This window comes from Ixodes scapularis, unplaced genomic scaffold, assembly GCF_016920785.2.
Source record: "Ixodes scapularis isolate PalLabHiFi unplaced genomic scaffold, ASM1692078v2 PGA_scaffold28__5_contigs__length_5199819, whole genome shotgun sequence".
In the NCBI taxonomy this organism is placed as follows: domain Eukaryota; kingdom Metazoa; phylum Arthropoda; class Arachnida; order Ixodida; family Ixodidae; genus Ixodes; species Ixodes scapularis.
This window is the reverse complement of record NW_024609855.1, coordinates 1,765,518-1,791,017: the sequence shown is the minus strand read 5'-3', so window position 1 is coordinate 1,791,017 and position 25,500 is coordinate 1,765,518. Positions and strand designations below refer to the sequence as shown.

Genomic DNA, 25,500 nt, shown 5'->3' with positions numbered 1-25,500 from the left:
GTTTTATATCTTTACAAAGAAAGTTGATTTAGTGTGTTTTGATGATGCTTAGCAAGTTTAATTGGAACCATGGGTCTATTTTCACTGATTAAAAATTTCAGGAACATACTATACTTAGAGAGAGGCTGAAGCGGTTTTGTATTTGAGAAAACACTTTTATCTTCTTCATGTGACCTCCAGAATCTCAAATATCAAAATTATTTGGTAATTTTATGAATCGAGGCTGCATAGAGTCATTTTTAAAGCGCTGTGAAAGCACTTCCCTGGAGAGCGACGTCACAAAAGTGGCTTTCGAAATCTTTGCTCATGCATCTTCAGCACCTATCAAAGCTATGCACGCACGTGCTGTTTTTTAAAAGGGCAGAAAAATGTGTCACAACTGGTGCCAATGCGGGAGAATATACCTAGAAAACTTCAGATTGGACGAGCGGCCATTAAGCGACGCGCTTGGCGGCCGAAAGGTCTTCTTACGATGTCACTATCGGTAGGATGTTTTTTTGTTTTCTCACGTTTAGTTATATCTTTGTGGAAAACGAACGGGATATTCAGATTCGCGAGATAAAACTATGCTAGAATGAACCTCAATCTAGTTTTCTGAAAGAAGACTGGCACATCTCTGTAATAAGCTGACTGATCATTACAAATTAGCCTTTTATACTATGCCGCCCTGGCCATATAACTCACGTGCACAGACCGCGTAAATGTAGCTTTTACGGCTTTTTTAAAACAAATCTGTAAAACATACAAAAAAAAACACTCTCTAGAATGTCCCCCAATACGAAATGATTGTATGGTTCCTTTCCCGCTTGCATTGTTCAAGAAAGACCTGTGGACATCCAGCGTTTCATTGGAATGCTGGATGTCAGCGAGTGTACATCAGTGAGTGGTTTCAAACAAGCTTGATGTTTGCACACCAGTAAGCTCTTATCCGAGGCTCACCAGGAACACTAAGAGCAGAGGCAAAATGTTGTGACGTGGTAAATTTGGTTGTAGGTATTTATTTTTAGAAGACCTGCAAGCAACAAAGCTTAACTTTGCTCAAAAGAAGATAATTAAAAATTCAATACTGAACAATGGTGTCCCTTGAGCTGTCAGACCAAACTCCCACTCTTGCCACTCAGGAGTTCCTAACTTGTGCGTAGAGGATCAGCACAACCCAGATTTGTGCTGCAAGCGCACCTGCAATACAAAAGTTGAATAAACATGAGATGAAATATGAGACGATTACAATTCTCTGTAACGTGAAATTAGAGCACAGATCTAGAAGAGGAGGATGAGAGTGTATGCCCCTCCTCCCCCTCCCCTCCTCCTCTTCTGCTCCCTCCCATTTAGCGGGACATTTCCCTGAATTTAGCGGGAAAATTTCCCCATTAAATTTAGCGGGTTAAGTTTCCCACTAAATTTAGCGCGGAAATTGATGTCACATGACCTCAACACAAATGCAGTTTTCCCGCTAAAAGTAGCGGGGAAAATGACGTTGCATGACCGTGTCATGTCATCCATAAAAAATTCAGTTTCTCAGCTAGACTTAGCGGAAATATTAACGTCACATGACCGCAACATTAATTCAATTTCCTGCCAAGTTTAGTTGAACGGTTACGCCGAGGGCAACGCCGCGAAACGCGGAAACGGGTGCTAAGAGCTGCGCTAAAAAAAGTAAATGCATCAGGTGAAATAAGGTGAAAATTAGAGATAAGAAAAAGAGAAGAGAATCTAAGATACCGTTCTCAGATCCTTCCTTTTGTCCGTTCTCAAATGTTTTGATTTCAAGAAATGTTTATATCTTTATTCATACCCAGAGAACCCCTCCCAGTTTCAGCATGAATGCAATAAATCAATGCAGACTAGACCTTGTAAACTATAATGCACATGAAAATGAATGTTCGCCACATAGTCATGTATGAGTCAGTGGCTCAGATCTCTAAATACATTTGTATTGAGGAACATTCTTGAATAAAACTTCTGGGCTTTGAATTCGACAGTTTGTACTTCCATAAGGACACTGTATGGCACTGATTTTTTTTGTGACACATCAGAAAAAGCAGTGTCATCCTTGCATACCTAACAAGAATTTGTATTTTTTTTTTTTTTAGCATGGCATGTGCTATTTTAATGCTTATACAGCCTCCTTTAACAAAATTTCCTTTGTAGAGCTTTTTATTGGTTCTTATTTAATTCGCACGACAGATTCGGGACCTTGAATTCTCACTCGGCATCAACAGTTTTATATATTAATGTAATAGTGAAAGACAAGATTAATGGTCTTGAGTACGGCTCGACAAGCACAGATGTTGAGAAAAGTACTGAAGAAAACTCAAATGTCAAAATAAAAATAAGCTGGAATGTGGATACAATTAAGGACATGGTCATGAATACAGTAGCAGATTCAATATGAAGAATACGTGTTAGACGCACACTCAAAGAAACCTGTTGCATCTATATTCATGCAAATTACTTCGCAGAACCCAGCGCTGCAGTCTCGGGTGCGAGTAAGCTGAATGAGTCCACTGAAAATGAGTGCAGACGGAAAAAGCAGTTTGATCTGCGACAATGAGCATTACATAGGCAAGTGACATGTCATTGTTACTGTTACAGTGCCGAATGTTTCAAACTGCCAGTCGTATCATTCTGCGAGTTCCATCCGTATATTACAGGGTTTGGCTCTCTTGAATTCTTTGCGAGAAAAATTATGAACTCGAAATGTCTAGCGTAGTTCTAGAAAAACTACTTCCAGAATCCTAACTCAGCATCGCAAAAAGAATATAAAAAGTTTCTAGAGATAAGGTTAGTGCAGGAGTTGAATAAACTAAATACTTAGTTTTGTGAAACCATCTTGACGTAGTAAACGTATAAAGTTCCCCTAGGTAGAGCTAGTCATTACGGATGATTGTGCCCATTGCATACCATAAAAATTTAATTTGCGACCTACAATATTTACAGACTCAACCAACTCTCAATAAGTGGAACACTTGGCACTAAAGATTGGTCTCACCATGACTGTCTGCAAACATCCACATAATAATAAACCTATGCATTTCAAGAAAATATTTGGAGCGAGCTGTTTAAACTGCCATAACACTTTTTAACACTAATAGAAAGCCTGTAGTGGGCCACAACTTAAGCAGTTTTTACTTCATTATGAAGGGCAATAACAAATATGTGAAGCTTAAAACTAGGCCTGCACTGAATTGCTTTCTTAAGTTGAACGTGCTATGCTTGGTTCAATATATTATCTTTGCAGAGCTGACAATGTGCAAGTTCCCATTTTTTTTATATTTCACATCTCCCGACTGCTGGGTGGGGTAGGTACATAAGATTAATGACACCAACGTAACACAATGATTATTTTAAGAATTTGTTTGGGTATGGCACTAGCGAAGCCATCTGCGGGAAGTTATTTCTGTGACTCCGTCGAACCTACATCCGTGGGCTTTAAGTTCACATGTGAATCATGTCTGCAGACGCCTTTTTGTAATTGGAACTCAAACCAACCCGAGATTTGAATGTTTTTTGCATTTTAGGCTTAGTAGTGCTTTTGCTGTTTCACTTCAAGAATAGGTAAGAATGCTTATTTCGAGTAGCATACCTAACACTTGGTGGCATGAGGACTCCCTTGTCGTGATGCTAATTGGAAGTCACAGGCAGGGAGATACTGTGATGCTCTTGTTGCTGGGATTACCTCCCCCATGGTCCTGGCCGGACCACAGAAGAAGATTGAGTCCAAGCTTGTGGCCACTAGGATCTCCAGATCTTGAGGCAACCATGTAGCTGGAAATAAAAACAAATCACAATCAAGTACTTGGCAGAGCTACATTAGAATGGCTAGCATATTCTTTCATAATCAGCACATAGATCCTTTTGTTTTTATACTTTGTACTTGTACCTATTAAAAAACTGCTCCTTCACAGCCACAGTCATAGACACACCCAAGGACAAGGCCACACAGGCCTTGAAATGATGCGTACCGAATTAAGGCGATTGATCAAATGCATTCATTTAACCCTCTTTCACCCCAACCTGGGAGATTTCTGTCAAATATTCACATTTAACTCTAAAGACTATAAAAAAAACCTACTACTGCAATGCAGAGCCGTATAGTGGGAGAGTTTAGCCAGTGGGTGTGGTGACAAAGGTGCCGGAGAGGAGGAAAGGGAGGAGAGCGCCGAAGGAAAGAAAGAGAAGGCAGCAAAAAGGAGACGACCGCTATTTTGACGCAACGCTGTTGGCGCGGAGCACTGCTGAGGCTATGTGTCGTCTGCTACTGGCTTAATTCATTTTTGCCTTTATAAAAGTTTACGTTTAAACATGGAGAAACTTCTTTCTTTAGGTTTTTAAGCCACCGAGGAATAACACTATATTATTTTATTGCCAGAGCCTGCCAAATAAAAGCAAAGGGCAGGTGTCTGGATAGAAAGAGTTTAGTTGGCGCACCAAGAGGCTAACCAATAAAAATGGGTACCACTCTGCGCAAAATGCCTAAAAAGCGTGCATCTCTACTTGACACTAACAGCGGCACACACTATCTATTTTACTGACTAAAGGGTACTAGATCATTATTTTCAGCTAACTAGTCAAAATAGACAACGGCTAAAAAAAAAGCAATGGCAAAACCAACAATCGAATTCGCCTGCTCTCCAGTAGCACGACATCTATAGAAGGCAGACCTGCAGAATGAACAAGCAGTCTAAAGAAGAGTATGTCCCATGTATAATTTGTTTCCATGCTGCAAAGCAAGTGCTGGAAAGAGGTTTCACGACATTAACAAAATTTCTTGCTATCAGTTGAGAACAAGTTAGAGCAGTGAACTTGTCCTTGCCCTTGGCATAACGTTTTAGTGTTGCCCATGGAAACTCAAATAAATTTGTGAATAAAAACAAAAAAAAGACTAACCTTCATAAAAAAAATCTAACTTTCGCAAAGAAAAGTTATCTTGAACAAAATATGCGGGATACAGTTGTACAGCATCCATTTTTGTGCTGAACCAATTTTGAGGCAAATCTGCTACAATTAAAAGAAAACGCCCGAATACAATTAAGGGAAAGACAGAAAGGATGCATACCTACAACAAAAAAATTTAGAACGACCACGGGCAGGAACCTCTGGTGAGGCTCTCGGAGTGACTCCCTGCAATGGGCCTGCGCAGACCAGAGAACAAGATCGGTCAGAGCTTGCAGCCATAAGGTGCTTCATACCATGAAGTTTCAGAAGTAGCTGCACTTCGAAGCAAAGTGCATTTCATTTCTCTGCAGAATGGAGAGTTTAATAGCTAGTATGCATTCACAAGGTGATACAGTCACGAATGCAGATTTTTCAATGCAGCACTATATCACCAAATTGTTAACCGTGCCGGGCAACACTAAAAACCGGGAGCATTATTTTAAACTATCTCAGTTTAAAGTTAACCACGGCAGAAGCTGCAAGCCATGTGACCTTCTAGTTGGATGCCATGGTACGTCGAGCTTATAATCATGTCTCACACTGTTTTTGCTGCAATGGCTTGTAGTGTCAAAAGTGGTCCAGCTTAAAGAGATGCAAAGTATAGACGTTTGTGAGTGGGGCCCTGACCTAGTCTTCAGCTACATTGCGAGGTAGGACGTTCTAACCGGGATGTTTGCTGCCTGTAACCACACGACCAGCTTGTGCACAGCGATCGCTCGAGCCGAGTACATGTCCTCGACAGTGCCATTATTTGACAAGCAGTTTTATGAATGTTAAACATGACTGACTTGCAGAGAGACTGCATCTCAACGACTAATGACTTGGGATACCTAACTGAATACTGATATATTAACTGAATGCAAAACAAATTACCTGGCAGGCATTAAATTTATCAACAGGGTGGGTCAACTCCGCATTAAGTTGGAGTCGATGCGTCAGGCACGTAGCCAGAATTTCGTTTCAGGGGGGGCCCCCTCATAACAAAACGCTGTATGAGGGGGAGGGGGGAGAGGAGGACCCATGCAAAATGGAAGATATCGGGGGGGAGGGGGGGGGGCCCGGCCTCATAAGCCTCCCCCTGGCTACGTGCCTGCGATGCGTAATAGGACAATACAAACAAAGATATGCCTTACAATTCCTTTTGCACCCCCAAAATGATGTGTTTTTGAAGGTAAGATACACAATGTTCTTGATTCAGAGAGTGCCTCAGCTGTACAAATGCATATGCAGTAAGGGCACTCGCCAAGCCTATTCTCCTCAGCTCTGTGCAGGTTAAGCTAAGTTAGAGTATAGAGGTACACGCTCACTGACAGCATGAGAAAGGCAGGGAGAAGTCTCCGTTGTTCCACCACCAGCCCGTCTGCTACCTTCGATGACGTTTCAGCGCCTCATGAGCCTGGAGCAAGCACATCTGTCCAAAGTGGGGTGAAAAGCACAAGCACGTGCTGGAGGACGCCCAGCCATTCTCTTTTTGTCATCGGCTATTCTACATATTTTAGTATGACATATTTTTAAGTGAGAAAAAGTATTGCAAATATGCAGTCCAACTTTGACCATAATACAAAAGTCTGATAAAGATAACAGTTGCCATTCACCATTTTCCAAATAAGTGCTCCCACCTATCGGAACATCTACACATGTGGTGCGCGAGTGGGTTCAGGACTGAGACGCTAGAAAATGAAGCGCTCACAAGGCTTGTCTGGCCCTTCCAACCATGCGGGTACATTCATCGCAAATCCCAGATTTTTAGACAAAATGATTTAGAATAAGCAAATCTTGTCTACGCCCGAGGTAGAACATTGAATTGTGATTCCCCTATATTGTGCCAACCATCCTTCAACCTGCGGTACCACCTGCAAATGAACTATGTTGTGCTGCGGCACGCGTCCATGCTGCCTGCTTGAGAAGAAAACCACTGCTCGTGTTGAAGACGACATCCCACAATGTACAGGCAACAATGTTTAACAAACTAAAACAAAATTGATATCATTCAATAGACACAGATAGGCTTACAAAGTGTCGACACCATGATTGTTGTTGTTGGTTTTACTCCTGCATACAAACATAAGTGACTTCCTCTTTCCTCCGATGTACAGTAAAACCCCCTTATCTTCGTGGCCCCAATTTCTTCTCGAATCGGTCACAGAGGACATAATCGCAGCCACTGAATTCTGCAAAATTAAAGGCCGCGAAAATTAAAGGTTCGCCAACATTAAAGAGTTTACTGTTCTTCCGTGTGTCACATAATGTTAACATTTCAAGGAGGCTCAAGGTATTGGTTTAAGGAAAAATTGACCTATGAAAAAAATGCCCTTCTCCAGGTCAGGCACGCGAGGTTCTTTTGCACTACCTATAAGGCGGCAAGTTTGTTTCGGCAGAGCTTTTGGTTAAACGGAGTCACAAAAGTAGCTATACTTGGAGTCAACCATTTTGTGCTGCATTATAAAGCTAGAGTAAATTCCACTGTGCTTCTGCACAGCACTGTTTGTTGCGAGAGCATATGTGGTTTAGTGTTGCATCCCATTTGCATGATCTAGAGAAACTAGCGCTGACAGAGTTGGAGCACCCAAAAAAAAAAAAAAACAGCCGACTGTGGAAACATTGAGAGATGCACACATGCGAACTGTGCATTTCTTAAAAGTGGATTCGAGCAAAGGTAAAAACAATATCTATACTTACGGCGGCCATACTTGCCTTTCCCAAGCACGACCACTTTTCCCTCGGTAGCACCATCCAGTAAGCACCAGCAACACGCCCATGAGACGCCGCCGACTCATGGATTGAATGACGACCCGCCTGAGGTCTTGGAAGGAGATCCGGAACACTGCTTTAGGCCAGATGTTGTATCTGGAGGGGGCAGGGACTAAAAGTAAAAATTAACAAATTTATCTGAAGCGCTACATTCCTATAGCATAAACTCTAGGATAGCAGTATTTTTTTTTTAGGTCAGTGATGCATTTTAATTAAACACAAATGGTTGGTTTATAACTTTATATGATGAACCAGCAGCCCCTATTTTCCTTAAGTGTAACGGAGTGTCTAACGTCACGTCCGACGGAACCCGAAATAAAAATTAAAGTTACGCCCAACGTAACTGTCAAGCATTCGAGTTGCGTCCGACGTAACCCAAAATAGTAATTAAAGTTACCGTATTTACTCGAAAATAGGTCGAACCCTATTTATTGGATCCACCAAAAAAAAAAGAATTGAAATATAGGTCGATCTTTTTTTTTTTTATTTTTAAGAACAGGGGAAATTTTGGGCAAAAGAAAGAAAAAAAACCTTTATTTACATCACTCTCAGCTAAATCACGGGGCGATGCCAAAAACTTCATCACCGTCAGAACTTCTGGACATGTTATCATCGTCCCAAGCTTCGTCAGCTGGGTAGACACCCTCGCAAATTCGCAGCAATACTTCACTGACACCGTTGTAAAATGACGACAAGAAACGAAAAAAGGTGCGAAGCGACGGAAGACAAACTACAAAGACGCAAGCAAAGCCGCCGTGTCGCCATGAGCAACACGCGAGCCGAGCCGCCTCAAGCAACTAACAAAAATAACATCTTTTTTTTTTTGTGCGCGTTTGCGAGGATGGAGGGTAAAGTTCATGGCGCATCGCGTTCCTCTCCTTACCCGTTGCCCAGCAAGGGTAACGCTAGAGGCGCGATGTCGAAATCCGACGCCCGACCGGCCACCGCGGGCGGCGAGCCATTTCGGCAACCAAAAGCTTTTTGAAACAAGAAGCGGCGCGGCTCTACGGCAACGCCGGCTCGGTGACTCGATAGCTTCATGCCTCCGGTAGGGTCGCAAAATTTGGTCGCGAATGTAGGTGTCGAAATTCTTTAGTCACAATTTCCGATAAGAAAAAAAAGAAGAAGAAAAAAAAAAAACGTCGATTTATATTGAATAAACACGGCAGTCAGCCGCGCGACGAGACACACATTATGAAAGCGATTGGTGCGAGCGACCGAGGCATTGAGCGACGTTTTCTAGAAGCCCAAGAACCGAGCGGCGCAAGCAGCGAGAGTGAGAAATCTTCGGCGCTCGGCGCCGGTTCTCGTAGCTTCTCGCCGTCGCTCGTCTCGTTGATCGCTATATTGCTAACATGCCGTTCAGAAAGGCGCTCTAAGTGCTTACCATTGCATTGGGACCAGCCTCGCATCCAACCGTAACCAGTCTTTTTTTTTTTAGCCGCCCAGGTAGAAGTTAACATCGTACATACACCGTTTTCAAGCATGGCTCGTCGTTCATTGCTCGATTTACATTTTCGGCAAATGACCGCAATGAAGCACAATTATTCTAGTTCAAAATTGTCACGAACACTTGGCACGCATGCTTATACTGTAGCGCACCTAACGTAATTTAAAAGTAGAACGAAAACGGGACGAGATTCGCTTACCGCTTCACGGATCCTAGGCCTTCGGATCCTAGGCCTAACGGCCGTACTTGGAAGTCGCCTGCGGTCCGGCGATCGGACGAGTCGAGCCGGCCTGACGCAGGCTGACCACGCCTGGTTGAACTATGAGAGGCGCCGTCCAGTTGAGAGCCAGAGACGCAGTAGAAACGGACCGCAAAACATCTGTCCCGTAACCGTAAACGAGCCAACGACCCCCACCACCGCTCTATCTTCGCCATCTCCGCGACGACCGGAAGTGGAAGCCGCGAAGTTAGAAAAGCCGCGGCAGCGGAAGCCACTGGGCGGAAGCTTTAAGTTTCGGTTTCGCTTTTCTCCAACGCAGGCTACGGTCGCTACGGTTTCGGGCTGGTGGGTTTGTCGGGTTTGTGGCTGGTTGCGACGACGCGAGGGGCCACGAAAAGACGCCAAGTTGGCCGAGTACGAGTCACGGCCCACGATACGAGCAACGGGCCGTTTGCCGCTGTCGACCGGTGATGAGGTATCCGCGGCTTGGTGTCACGATCGGTTTGTTGCCGTGCACGTTGACTCAAAGCTCGAAGTTATGCAGTTCCGTTCCGGCACCAGCCGCACCACGTTTTCCGGTGCATCACACGTGGAGGCCTTTCGACGCATTCAGTGAACGTAAAGATCGTGGCCGCTGTCTTCGGTGCTGTGGAAGAAGTTGGGAGACGGAAGGCGTTTAGGACTCCAGGCCGGCCCGCCGGTTCACTCTGAACGAGAGGCGACGTGTGTGTGCACGCTTTGAGGAAGCCTCCGCGTTTCGCCGCGCTAGACCTCGCCGATCGCGACCAGACCAACCGGACCCCGAGTCCGAGAGGCTCTTGCGGAGCCAGGAACTGCACCGAGGTAGGAGCTGCTCGTTCTGCGCTACCATGCAGTGCTCTACAGTGCTCGGAGCTCTCGGTGTCATTCGTGCTTGCACCGAAGCCTTTTTTGACCCCTTCGGACGCGCAAGTCGTACTTCGCAAAGGTTTGGACGGGGCCGCCCTCACCGAGCAGCTCCGCTATATTCCGCTTACTTATGATCGCAATAAAAGCTTGCGTTCTCGGGAAAAAAATTGCGGGACCGCTCTCCGCGCCGCCGACGAGGTTGGCCGCCGCCATGTTCTCAGCTGTTCACTCGCTCCCGCAGCGAGCGCCTTCCGATAATCCTCCCCGTTCCAAAATGCGATGCGCTTTGCGCATTATGCCGTTTACATGACCGCATATTGAATGCGGCAACTGGATTCAATGCGACTAAGTCGCATTCGTGTAAACGTGGCTTATGTTCTTTTTCGACATGTATGGTGTATGTAACGATAGCGGTGGTGAACGATGGACGTTTTTGTTGGAAGATGGCGGTCGTCTTTCTGCATGTATGATTTGGTTATACCGGTGGTCCTGTGGTATAAGCGTTTTGTTGGAAAGACGGCAGTCGCCTACGTCATCGGACGCAAAATCATACCAGCCACACCGAATCATATCGGCAAGCAAAGTGGCTGCCAGTATAGACAGACCCGGAGCCATAGCGGTGCCAGTATCTCCAGTTATGCAGAACGACAAACCAAACTAGCTGCATGCGTAACGCAAAGAAATTATCGTGGTGTCATACCATAACTGTACAAGCAGCAGGTTTGTTACTTGTACGTTTTTCCAATAGGGACCGGAAGATGTATCAATGATCGACTGAGGGAACATGCCGCCTCCATAGGAAACACCTCAAGCAGTAACTTGGTTAGGCATTGCAGCGACTGTTTGTGCTCCCCTTTATTCGGTCAATGTACCATCCTAAAAAGACATCATGACTTTAGGACGCGGGAGAACGTGGAGGCCTTTTCGATATACAAAAGAGGGGAAGGAGCCATCAGCTCTCCATCAATAACCTTGCTTGCCAAAGAAATAGAATTCCTTGAAGAGCAACCTAGGCATGTGCGGGAAAGGCCTTAGTTTAGTTGACACTTTCCAAGATCATTGGTCACCATCAGGCGAAGACCGCTGGACATCACAATGCGCAGAATCTACACAAAGGCTCCTAAAGGAAGAAAGGCGGCAATCACACGCTCAATGGTCTCCAGGTGGCGAAGGTTACCACGCCTGGGTCAGCAAACTATAGCACGTGCTTTTTCTCCTTTTTCTTTCTTTTTTCTTTTCTTTTCCTTTCCTTTCTTTTCTTTTCTTTCTTTTCTTTTCTTTCTTTTGTTTTCTGGTTGCGCTTTCGGTTGAAGGAAAGGTGACGCCTGCTGGCACAGGCCATTCCCGTGCAAAAGCTGCCGCGCGTGTGTTTGATAAAAAAGTGCATTTTGGCACTCTCGAGTCTCGCGCACTTCATCCTCTTCTGAATAAATAGCATCAGTTGATAGTCAGCGCTCGTCCTGTCCTCTTCTCTTCTATCTTCCTATCGTCTTTGCGCTGGTCAAACACTAAGGATTTTACCTTCTAGCTCCGCGAAGTATCGTCCTTTCACACTCATGTCGTTGGTGAAATGCTTGATGCAAACAAAATCTTTAGGGCCAAGCGGACGGTGCTTGCGAGGAGTTGCTTGAGCCCACGCTTCCAGACGTGTGGGGTCGGATGGGACCTTGAACAAACTGACCTTTATTTGCAACTAGGGTGACCTAAGTTGCAGTTCTGGACGAAGCATCTCCAGCCCATTGCCACCACTCTGAAGCCGCGTCAAACGCGTGGTCAAACGCCGCACACGGCTTCCTCAACCTTCATTCCATGTAGCGTACGGCGACTGGAGTTCCAAATGTCTCCGTCGCGATCACGGTGTAGTCGCAATTCGAAACGAGGCAAAAACGTGCAAAGCGACTCTTAATCATGCAGGACGCAAATAGCAGTGCACAAGATGGCTTGTGGTGCCTCATGCTCCACACGCGCAGAGCTCCAGCGAGGTTGTCGCACGTGCAGAAAGACGACGGTGTACCGGGGTGTCATGGCAGCGAGATAATTTTTTTTCGTTTTCACACAGTTTCGCCGTTTGGCCGCCGGCGGCACTGTCGGCCGAAAAAAATTGGGTTGTGTGTGTGTTTATACACGAACTCATCTCTGTTACGTCATGGCGCGGTGGTGGCGCGTCGGACGCACTTCCGGTCCGGGGCTGTGGGCGGAAGTGCCCATCTGAGACGTGCATTCCTGCGTTGTTTTGAAAGGAACCAGACAAAAACCTGCCTTCTTGCCAAAATGCTGCGACTGGGGCTGTATCAAAAGGGTAGAGAAAGGTTTGAAGGTCAGTTTTCATGCGCTCGGTTCGTCCGAGAACGTGGATATGTGCCGTGAAAAGGGAAAACCAGACACCGTCGGACCACGATTGCTCGGGCGGGAAGCATTTTGGGTTGAATTCACGGATCATTCTGGCCATCAGATTTATTTGTTTTGTTCCAACATGAACGCCGGAAAATCGTCAAGTTGTACGGACCACCTGCGGACTACGTTCAGTGCGTCTTCAAGTTCAAACGGTCGCCTGATCGGTCGAACTGTCGTCTGCTCTTTCAAAAGTTTCTGCTTGTCGTCTGCTCTTTTAGAGGACACCGGCCCGTAGACCAAACGTGGGCCTGGTACTTGCGATAAGAAGTAAGTGCAGGCCTCAAAAGACTTAAGTTTGAAGGTTGGTAAGAAGGCTCGACGTAAACAGTAGATACAAGGAGATGTTGATCATTGTTACCAGTGGCCATCACCGACTTGTTATGCCTGACTTACTTGGTTAGATTCTGCTTTCGATTTTAAGTATCGACGTCGACCATCTCAGCTACGGTTCACGCTTTTGCAGTCCGAGCGACGTCGCTACTACAAATGGCGAGCGAAATCCTATCATGCGAATCAGGCTTTAGCGTACATTCCGAGGCATCCACGCGGAATGAATCGCCGCATGTCAGATTATTCACGCGAAGTTTTGCGGTGTAACGAGCCTCGTTAATTTCGCTGAAGCCGCTCAAGTGGTCAGACATCGTTAGGAGGACGTAGAATCAACAATTCCAACGCGAAAACGAGCGCGGGGAGTCACACTGACGCCGACAACATCGCATTTCAATGGTTTTTTATGGGCGGAAATGCTGTATACCTTACACTTAGCCCTTCACTTTGTGTGCACACTGGCGGCTTCTTAGCCGAGTTGTCCAACAACGGGACACGGGTGCTTGACTCTCTCGCGTCTTACGGCAGAAAAACCGCCAGACGAACGAGTCTCAGAAAAGCGAACCCCCCGAATTCACCACAAAGAACTTGAAATACGAGCCAGTTGCTCGCTGCCACCAAGAAGAACCGCCGGAATTCGGTCTCCTGCCAGGAAAACCGAAGCGGACTAAGCTAACGATGACAAGCCCGTAGTAGCAATCCGCGTCCGCTCCCACCATTGTTTGCATGCTCTCGCACCTCGCACTCCGACGTCCTTTCACAGCAAGGTGTATGAAGACGTCGAGGACTGGATTGAACAGTATGACTGCGTCGCCTACCAGAATAGGTGGACAGACGACCATCACCTGCAGAACCTATACTTGTCGTTTAAGAAACTGCCAGGCACTGGTTTGAAAACCACGATCCTTCTCAGCGTCGTGGGAATAAGTTTGCAAGATCTAGCTAAAGTGCACGTTCTTCAGTCAACATCGTCGAGAGAGAGCCGAATACCTAATTTGGTCCAGGACACGGCCCCAACGAGGGCATCACCGCCTTCGTGGAAGATGTTTTGCACCTGATCGAGCGCCCGCGCCGACAAGACTAGAAGCCGAGAATCCTCATGTTCCTCATGTAAGGGACAACATCTTCGGCTGCCTTGTCCGCAACCCTCCGACACCAGTAGAAGTATTCATCACCAAGGTTTCCGACATTAAACGTGCACTGGATGCCCGAGCCCGTCACTAGCAACCACTGTCCAGCGTCTCGACACTCGAGTCGTCCAGCTGAAACTTCGACGGCAGCCTCTTAGACATCCGCGACATCATACATGATATTGTCCGGGTAGAGATCAGAAAAGTGCTTCCTGCCACCAGTCGCGCAGATTTTATTCCGACTGCCAAGATTGTTCGGGAAGAGGTTCAACAGGCATTTCAACCGGAGCGTTCTGCGAGCGAAAGGGCATCTGACGAACCGAGGGTGACTTACGCGGGAATGGCGCGACGACTGCCACCGGCTGCCCATTAGTTTGCCAATTCAATGGGACACCCCAACGCCGCAGTGTTCCCGACGTTGGGAAGAACCAGCGCAGGTTCGCACCAGTGTCGTACCAACTTGTTCTTGAGTGGGGGTGGGGGGGGGGGGGGGGGGCAAACCAGACCCTTTCCCTCCCCCCCCCCCCAGGCCAGGGGACGATGCCCTTGTAATCCCTTGGGCGCCGCCGGCTAGTGTTTGCCCTGCCCAGTGGTGGCTGTTTCAGGGGGGAGGGGGCAAAACACATGCCTTCCCCCACCCACTCTGAGAACTGGGGGGGGGGGGGGGGGGGGGCAAGCGCCCCCTTTGCCTCCCCGGTTCGCACTGAACAAAGTACACAATGAAAGATGGAGGTGCTGCGAACGGCCGACCGACGACCACTCTGCTACCGATACGTGAGGCCGATCATATGTACCGGAGGTGCCCGTAATGAATGAGCCTGCGAGGGTTCGTGCCGAACGACCCTTGACCACGTCTCGAGGAGCGACCACGAGACACTGAGGGGTATCTTCGGCGGCCTCTGTCCCTGGTGCCGACATACCCCGAAGCTCCTGATCCCTATCACCTTGATGAGAGGTAAGCGCTACATGTACTTCTACACTAAGCACGACAACGCAGGTGAGCGGCAATGCAATGACAGTTAATTTGGTGTCGGTCGTCGTCCCAGGGCATTAATAATTTGTCGACACCAATTATCTGTGTCCACTCCACGAAGCACATAATTTCCAACTTTGAGACAAAATGCCGCTGAGTGGCTTGAAGAAATAGAATTGAACGGCTGGTTGTTTTCGAAAATTGGACACCAAGCATCCAGTCTTCACCTTGCCACATGGGATCTACAGAAAATGCAGTGGTTGCGGCATGCAGACGAAATCGCCAATGCAGAATGGAAGTGAAGCGGCTTGGATAGCAAGCAAACACTGTTGCCAGCTCTCAAGTGAACGGTGCAGCAAAAGGCGCAGCCGCGTAAGCAATACATGCCCGAACTTGCTACATCGACGCAGAAGAACCACGTACCAGGAAAGTTTACGGATAAAAGCCAACCCTGCAGCTTCAGTGCATCGGATGTCAGTGGCGGCACATGACGTACGATCACAAGACGGCATCAGCAAGTGGAAGTCGCCACCCGACCAAACTGAACACCGAGGTGCCAAGAGCGTCATCCGACAACAAGGAGCGTAAGGTACTACGACTGAACGCCCGGCACGAGACTGTCGCAGAAAGAACTCGTTAAGGAACCGTTTGATAAGAATCAATAATTATGCAATCAAGTGGAAATGAACATATTTGATATACTAGCCAAGTATGCATGATATTGATACTCCAGCCTTTACGCCTTCAGTGTCTACACACCAAGAATTGTGTTCGCTGCATACGGTGGAGCTTTTCAGTACACTTGGATCTCTGACCCACAAGAAGTAATAAATGAAACAAAATTTTTACCTCCCCTGAACCATGTAGGATCCCCCCAAACAAACTCCAGTGATGTGAAAATGCGATTTATTCGTTTATTTACCCAAGGGCCTTTGCAGACATTGCAGAGAGGATATTCAAAACTATTCACATATGATAATAACATCATAGCGCATTGACATTAAGGACCACAAAACAGGCACAGCTACTGAAAATAAATATTACACTCTTAAGAAATAATTATTGCTGTAACTTATTAACTACAAACACTAAGAAACCTCTGAGCATCTAGTTTAATAGTATGTGTTGGTGCATTGTTATATAGCAAGACATTTTATATGCAAATGACACAATAGACCCTTTGCAAAACCCCACCAAGCAATAGTGACTCTCATTAGTTTGTTTTGGCGTAAAGCACACAAATAGGCCCCAGTTCACGTCGAACGCTAATGCAGCACTTGAATTCATAAGGCACCTAGCCGAGTTCACAGTGACTGCTGACATAACATTTCTTGTCGAATAAATGCCCGAAGTATGATGGCCTTTGGTACTACGGAATGACACCTGCCCGTTCTCTTCGATGCATGTTTCCATAGCCACCAGCTCTTGGTCATGTGTAGGATTCCGTGTTTTCAGAGTTTATTTGTTGTGAAATTCGGAGGGTGGTTTTTCGGAGTTTATTTCTCGCCGGGGAGTCGGGGTTTATCGGATTTTATTTTTGTTGCATTTCCAATTCTTTGAAATTCAGAGTTTATTTTTGTTAGATTCCCAATTCTTTGAAATTCGGAGTTCATTTTTGTTAGATTCCCAATTCTTTAAAATTCGGAGTTTATTTTACTGCGTAAAATTGAAAAAAATTGAAAACAAAATACCCCTTGTCCCGAAGGAACCTCGACTGCTAAAAAGCAAACCCCTTTTTTTTCAGTAGTTCTAAATTTGAAAGGAAACCGAAGTGGAATCTCCTCAGGACCACTGACCTTGTGCTCCTTTATATAAAGTGTAGTTGTAACACTCCGCCTTTTTTGCTGTTTATTTGGTCGCTGTGACATCGAAATTTTGAGTTTTTCGAATAAATTCGAATTGACGGAAAATTTACCGGCGAGTGTTTTTCGCATTTTTTCGGATATATCCGAAAACACGGAACCCTACACTCTCAACAAAAGGGTTGTCGTAGGGTACTACACTTGGGGTAGTCAGAAGCCGTCACAGATATCGCTACCCCCCCCCCCCCCCCCTTCGTTATACTAACAACACCATGGGCAGTCAAACGGCACGCAATCAGCAGGTAATCATAGTGAGCACCCCCAAAAGCAACATGGCGGCTGGCAAGCGACAGTGGAGCAATACGAGTAAGGCCTCGAGCTGGACTGCTTTTTGCTAAAATACGATTCTCAAGTGCGTACGCCCGTTCGCTGCCTTCCGTGCGCACAAAGAACTCCGAAACGCGCCTCGAAGCACCGGCACCGCACCTAATACGAGTAGGGGCGACGATGTGAGATAGGCGGGGGGGGGGGGGGGGGGGCGCATTCGAGGGGGTTTGTTCGTGATTGCTTTCGCGAGGCCGGCTGCATTTACTTCGCGGCCAGAAAACATTCAAAGAAGGAAACAAAATAGCGACAAATGGAAAGATGTCTCTATTGAACAAAGCATCTGCTTGCTGTGCTTGCCGCAAGTGATCCGGCGTTTTTGGTTGACAGCGGCGAGGCGAAGCATCACCGATTTAAGCGGCGTCGATTCCGATCGTTCAACGCTCCTGCTCACCTGTTAGCATTCGTTATCCACTTTCAAGTCCCTGGTAATCCTCACCGCGTCTGTGCACGCACTTGGCGCTATTCACCGCACGAAACACCCATTCAACTGGCTATGGGACTGATCCCCTTTGGACGAGAGGCCGAGAACCGAACCAGTCCGAACCCTTTGTGGCTGCTACGTGGAGCCATGAACGGAGCCATGGAACGCAACGCCTCCATGTTTTTCACTCAAATAAGTAGACACGTAAACGCGCGACTCTTTGAATTGGGCGGCGACACGCGCCACCTAACGGACAGCGCTCAAACCAAAGAAAAAAAGAAACCAGCAATTCTTGCTCGGCGGAGCGTCTCGCCGGACAATACCGTATGCACATACCCCACGCCCCACTTCACTCATACGCGACATAGAGACATCACAGCATTTTATACATCAACGCATTCAGAAACAGCACAAGATACAACATCGCATATTGACACTCTGCATTTCTATACACCGTCTAGTCGACACCACCAGGTTATATACTGCTGTATTTTGGGTGACCGATTAGGATGGTGACCACTGTCATATTTTGCATAAACACGAAAAGACTGTGCAAGATTTAGCCGTATATATTTTTTTCCTCTACTGCCCTTAGGAAAGCGCTCGTATCTCTAATGTAGGGCCATTGCAAAAGCGAACTGCAGGTTATAAATAAATTTGAATAGTTGCTACACGTCACATTTTGAACAGTTTCGTTTTCTCGCTTGCCTACACTTCAAGTATACAGAAGCCTGTTTAGTTAATTGTATTAATAATCGAAACCAATTTCTGCAATCACAACTTTCTGAACACACTGATGCATTTTCTTTTCTTTTTTTACATATCCAGACTGACTTTAGCGGCGGTTGGGTACACGTTGAGTACACTGAGCACGCGCAGGTGATTTTAGCGAAGCCCGTCCGACGGTCCTCCCCGAAGCGTGACTTCAGTTTTCTTCTTTTCGCTAAATATCCGTTCTGTGCGCTCGCGCTCGCGCCAAGAGGACAGTGCAGAATTGCTGCTTTCGGGCCCGTGCCTTCACCTGCAACGAACGCGAAATACGTATGCTAAATTATCTAAATCCTGGTTGAGACAGTAGTGTTTGACTGCGTGCGTCTGACTGCGTTGCGGCAGCAAGAAATCAGGACATCCCTGCTGCTTATATCGCGTGCCAAGATGAGTCCTTGAATTGGATTCCACGTTTGATACGAAGCACAGACGTGCCGGTGAGTGGCTTTCGGTTCTCGACGCAACGCTGTCAAACACTAGTGTCTGAACCGGCCTTGTTTGAAGCATTTCTTTATCGAGTATGCTCGATGAAATGTGCCAAATGAACCAGAGAAGGCGAATCATGTACCTCGAGACAGAGAAATAGTGAAATACACGGACATGATCCCAGATATCTGTGTACGTTCGTCCTGTCCGGCCTCAGTCGTGGTGTTCAATGCTTCATACTTCACTGCACTTGAAAGCAAAAAAATTGGGTACGACAGGCGCGCAAGTTCGGCGGAACCGAGGAGGCCAGTTGCAACTGATCTGCACGCAGAACTGACCGATCACACCTTTATTGAGAGCACACTCTTTACTGAACCGCACAATAAAAGACGACGAGAGTATCTTGTCCGGCGAACATTCAAGTCAACTCACGCCTGTGTGTAGCTTCCTGTGCTTTTCTAGAGATTTGGTTAAATTCCTCGAGCACGACGCCAGCTGCCAGCTGTTTACTGCTGTACATGGTAAAACCCGTGACGGAACCAAAAAGGACAACCGCGATATTTTTTATCTGCCTCGGGTTTTAGCAGGTGCCTACCAAGGTTGCCTGTACTTGTTTGTTTTCTGCCAGTTTAGGTGAACTGAGACACACGCTTGTTTCGACCGGTTCAAACTTGAATAAATGATAACCAACGCACAAAGAAAACAAGTTTCAAGTACTTTTTGAGATTTTTGAAGTGAATTTTACTATTGAACGACTGCATGCACTTGAATGTTCAATTCAAGAGTTTATAAAACGTGACTACCCCATGCTTGTCACCTGCCAACAGGGTGCTAACTCTCAATGGCTGGAGCCCAGTGGGTCGTTAAGTAAGCGTGTGGGGTAGTTACAGCCGTCAAAACGCACGATGACGAGGGGGGGTGCTCACTTTTTCTTAGAGTGTAGTCATGTGGCACAGAATAGAATAAATCTTCCACATGTATTGAAAATCCTTTTACCCCCTTAAGTCTTCGCTGTGCAGAAACTCAATTATTTCGTCACAGTTTCTTACAAGAAACGGATTCCGTAAATTCAACCCCGAAAGATGTCTTCAGAGGAAGCTTCCTACCTCCCGCTGCCAGAAGTCCTTTTCAGTGATGATCGCCCTAAACGGGCACGCAGTCTTGTGAGTTTTTTGCCGTGAAGAACACGGATAAATTAAGCTTAATTGAAGCTTAAACTTTTCTCACCATGCTAGTCAACTCCGATCTTTGGCACAGGGACTTAGTTTGCGTTTTCATTTTAGGCAGCGAAACTGGCTGGACAGGCCTGAAATGCCTTTTAATGGCTTGCAGGGACTTCTCCAAGTACAAGACGTCTCCCACAAGAACAAATCCACCCTCCTTATCAGCAGTTGGAATTTTAAGGCTATTTTTTATAACATGAAAAACAACGCCCTTTGTGCTAACAAACATCAGCTCCATAGCCAAATTGCGCACAAGACATCAACCCCTTCAGAAATGCACCTGTCCTTGTACTGTGGCTCATCCTTTTCTGCCAAAGTTCTCACTAAGGCCAACCTTTCCACAGGTTTTTGTCGTGGCGCAAGGCTAAACTTGGGTCCCTTGTTCAGAATGTCGGTGACCTTACAGGGTGAGCTTGCATCCTCCAGAAAGGTGACACCGTTGGACACCACTTCCTTCCTTTCTGTTATCAGCAGCGTGGTTCGAAGCTTGTTCCACATAAAAACCGTCACCTATGACGCAAGTCTCAGAAGCTCACCGTACCTCCGCCTTGCTTCCCGTTGAGTGGTCGTAGAGCTCGCACACAGCATCCACAATAAGTCCCGGTGCCTGCTCACTTGCTTCCAACTTTCCGATCTGAGGACCTTGCAGACCCGCTTCCCGTGGCCATAGGACCGAACCACGCCTCCGAAGAGGCCCAGCACGTCAGGCGGTAAAAAAAACCTTTGTGTATGGCGACGGACTAAAGTCTGGCTTGACACGTCGCAGCGGCGATGAGGTTGACAAAAACAAGATGATTTGAAGGAGGGACAGAATCAAAGGGAGAAAGGGCCCGTTGTAGAAGGAATGTACTACATGCATGGTGGTAAATACGCCAAAAAGACACAGGGGCAGAGAAATAAGTACACAGGATGAGGCGTAGCGGGCCCCTTTTCTCCCTTTGGTTGCGCGCGCACAAGCAAAGGGAGAAACGCGCGCGCAACCAAAAGGGCGTAACGCGCGCGGTTACACCGGCGCCGACGCTGACGCCGCTCAACCCGGAAACAGGCGCCTAAGAGCTTCGCTCTAAAACCCCTCAGTTACTCGGCTTCGAGGATCGAGACGAGTACTGCCGCGCATGGGGTGATGGGCATTAATCGCCTAAAATGAAAAGGACAGAGGCAGTTTCCCCACAAACGCTTGGAGTTCATTAAGTTGCAATGAAACGTTTGGCGGCAAATATACGGAAACCATTGTTATAAGGCGGTATAAACGAAGGCATACTGCTACAGTTTCAGGTGGTGTGCAAAAAGGAACCTCAGAGCAGGCAACCGCACTCTGCACGACCGCTGCTACACCAACAGAGCTGGAATTAAGACGATCTTTGCGAAAAAATTGATGAGGTCGCAAAATTTGTGTATGATTGATCTGTTTGGAGATGAGTTTTTTGTAAAGAGAGGACAATAGGCCGAAGCTCATCCATAAAATAATTAACGTCATCAGTATTGCGTAAAAGACCTCAACAGTTTGAATTCATACGACTTTGTGCATAAACAGGGAAATATTTATAAAGGCATAAGCTTGTGAGAAGATTTCAATCTTCCAAATACTGACGGGGAATCAATTACCTCATTGTCGGGGCGCCGCCACTTTTTTACATTTTGATAGACCACGCGTTTTCGAAGAACCTGTTTCAGGTGGTGTTGAGTCCTTCACGAGTTACTGAAACTACCCCCTATTGAAAAATCCACCAGCCCGGGTCTGGTGTGTTTCTGACGTTTACATCAGAGCGGAAATTCAGACACGGGTCTTGGCGTGTTCTGGTGCCCTGGTGTGTTCTAGTGTGCTGACGTGTTCTAGTATCCTGACGTGTTCTAGTGTCTTGGCGAGTTCTGATGTGATCCGGCCGACCTAGTGTCTTCTGGGGTGACCTGGTCATGCATGCACAATATAATTTAGATGCAGAAAGGACTGCTGATGACAACAGCTAGCAAATTGTGCAAAAAGACTGCTAATTTTTTGCAGGTTTAGGTGTTCATTCTGCCATGAAACAAAACTACAAAGAGAATGGAACTTACTATTTTATTTTTTTCCCAACATGCACCACTCGCAAACATTCTCATGCAGACTGGGCTGTCCATGGCTCTTTTCTTCCATGCCACTTTTGCCAGCACACCTGGATGGCTAAGATGATGGCTTCGGCAAGTCGGTATTGCGTGATAAAACCTGCAGTGCATAAAAAGAAATACACGAGCAGTTATTCATAAAAAAAACCTTAAAATAATAAAATCACAACTACAACAGTGAACAAGAGGTTATGTCGTGTCGAGCCTGATAATCAGTCAATTTATCACTCGGCCTGGTCTCCCACATACTATCTGATTTCGCCTACCTGTGGGCAACATAATACAGTCAAACCTGACTATATCAAACTCTCAAAAAACCGTCTACCACTTTGATATAGCGGGCAATTCTCTATAGAAGTTTTAATGAATTTGACAACGAACAAGCACGCCACATTTTGAAAAGTTGTCCACGCTCGAAGGGGCATCTGTACATCATGAGGGACGCCGACTGCAGTTATATAGTGGCCGCTTCTTCGTTTACCGGCTCACCCTCTCCCCCCACAAGACTTTTTTTTACTCCTAGGCGGCCGACACGGCTGCTCAAAAGAAAAAAAGCCAGCTTTCTCTGCAAGCTGGCTCTCCCCCAAGGATGATTTTCAAGCAGGGGGAAAGCCAGCTTGCAGAGCTAAACAGCGCTCTTGGCAGATCGGTCCATGGGGAGACGCTGCAATTTTCGTTCGATGTAATTGCATTTTTCGCTATGCATTTGTATTGCAGCTACCGGTCCATTTACAAATAGTTTAAGGGCACAAGGTAAGTCCTATACTCCCCATGCATTTGAGGCCATGTTGAGGAACAGTTTTCTCGGTGACTATTAGGAGTATTTCTGTCATGCATATATCATTTTATTCGAAACATTGTGTTTTATCCACTGAACTAGAATTATTTGAACCAATCTAAAATAAGTTTTTTTAAATATTTTTTTTTATTCTAGTACTTAAATTTTAGTTTTTTTCATCTATTAAAAACTTTATAACTCAAAAACTGTTAGGTGCACATTTTTAATTTTAGTTCAGTATTTTTGAACATCCATGTATGTGGTAGGAATAAAAAATCAACCCTCTATAATGTCAGGTTAAGGAAAAAAGGTACCTATGTACTAAAAAAACACTGTTTTGAGATAATTGAGTTTAAAGTAAAAAAACCGGTGAATAACGAATTTCTATTGGCACCAACAGCCTTACAGTAATTTTTTCAATAGCCGCCAGCTTGAAAGGCATTGCTAAAGTCATATCTTCGCCTTTAGGCTTATCGCATTGCTTGCCGGGCCTCTTTTGTGACCTGCCATGTCGCTTGGTCCGTAAAGTATATTAGAGTGATGTCAACTTCCCTCAGCCACTTGATGGCTTTCCAAACAGGGTTCCATCCACAAAACTTCAAAACATTGGCTTGTGCAATGCTGCCACCATTGAATAAAGGAACAGCATTCAATGGCGCCATTTTGTCGTTATGAAAACACAAACACTTGAATGTACACACGTTACACACCTGGAAAAAACGTGCACAGCGTCTCGTGATTGTCTTGGTTGAAAAAAAGCTATGCAATAGTTTCAAAATAATTTTTTTAGATTATCTGTTACTGGACAAGCTTTTAGGTCTTGTGTTGATTTTGTTTTGTTGGAGAATTCATCGATAAACAGGGAGTGTATCCCAAAAGGAGGCGTAGTCATTTGCTACTTGCTTTCGGAAGAAGTGATTTTCAGCCCGAAATATAGCTTTCCAAAAACACTGGGACAATGGAAAATGTGCAGAAACAGCTAAACTTTTCAAATTGCGAAAAAAACTAAAATTGATCTTTTTTTTTCAATTTTACCTCACCATGTGCCCTTAAATTAACCGGGTTCGATAATATCAGGTTTGACTGCAGATCGAACATCGTGGCCTCGCTCCCAGTGAGCAAAGAAAGCGCTGCACCCCAAGTGGCATTTCTCCTGCTCTGTCCACATTCACCTTGTCTGACCTCTTAGTGCCTCTCACTGTACATGTGTGCTGCACAAGGCAAAATCAACAATAGGTTCATAAAAATCTCAAATCATAGTAAATCATAACTCACACTATACAAACATTATGTGTGCCATTAAAGTTCCGACGAGTCACACGCTGCTCATCTATAGCGTATGACTCGTCGCAACTTTAATGGCAGACCAACTACACGCTGTATAAATATTCCCATAACCGAATTTTTTTTTTTTTGTTCAGAGCTAAGCACAGCAGCCACAACAGGTGCTGTGCCCTTCCAGGTTGATCAGAAATACCCACCTGGTGTGGTAGGGGCTGTTTTTCCACCACACCCTCTTAGAGGAGACGCCTGCAGGCTTGCCCTGACAAACCCTTGTCCAAGAGCTCCGCAGGCTCCCACAGTGATTGGCTGACCATTCTGAGAGAGCGGCCAGGAGTGGCAGCCTTTTCCACAGCGTGTGTAAATGCTGCCTCTCGCATTTTGATGCCAGGTCCAAGATGAATCTGCAGTGAGTAACACTGTCAAGAAAATGCACAAAAAGTGGAGAAATACAGGCAACACAAATGGACTCTCCACTTTCGTCTGCAATCATGTTCCTGCTTTGTTTCACTGAAATGCTGAACTGTAGATATATATATATAAAATGAAATAAATTAAAGGGGCACTCTCCAGTATTCCAGGATGGCCTATTTATGTTCCTAACTCAACCTATGTGCTCTAACATCCCACAAGTCCAAAACGTACAATCATGTGTGGCCTATTTCGCTATTAAAAAATGTGATCAAAGATAGCGAATGCGGTTGAACCGAATCAAGGCGAATAGGGTGGAACGGCGAAAGACACTTGTCAGTCAATTGCAAGCGAGGGCCTCTTGTGCAGACGAGCAGGGCTGGTTGGCTGCTTGTCCGGACGTGAAGCTATCGCTTGTGATTGTCTGATGAGCCCCGTTCGTTCCTCACCTACATTCGGCCGGGTTCAGCGCCGCCATTTGTATGTCTGAAATTCACTATCTTTTATCACATTTTTATTAGTGAACTAAGCTGCACATGATTTAAACTTAAATATTTGGGATGCTTAGAGCACATGAAATGTGTTACGGCCATAAATAGGCCGTCTTAGAAAGCTCCCGAGCGCCCCTTTAAGAGAAGTAATTTCAGCTTTGGAATATGCATTAAGAAAGGAGGTCCATTATTGCTGTACACATCAAATACTAGTAATGATATAAAAAAATTGTTTCATGAAAGCTTGACTTTAATGAACCATTTGACAATTTTTAAATTCGACATCGCCAAGTATGAAGGAAGTATACTGCTGTGCACTCCCATGTTTTGTACAAATA

The 25,500-nt window shown here is 45.8% G+C and overlaps 1 long non-coding RNA gene across 1 annotated transcript; it reads right to left on the bottom strand.

Annotated features, from left to right (window-relative positions):
* Positions 1 to 967: 967 nt before the first annotated feature.
* On the bottom strand, positions 968 to 9,589 carry LOC121046990. Its single transcript, XR_005798383.1, has 5 exons — positions 9,339 to 9,589; positions 6,250 to 7,801; positions 5,060 to 5,135; positions 3,587 to 3,768; positions 968 to 1,179 (listed from the first exon to the last, which is right to left on the bottom strand). It is a non-coding gene; the product is annotated as an uncharacterized LOC121046990 (long non-coding RNA).
* Positions 9,590 to 25,500: the final 15,911 nt, after the last annotated feature.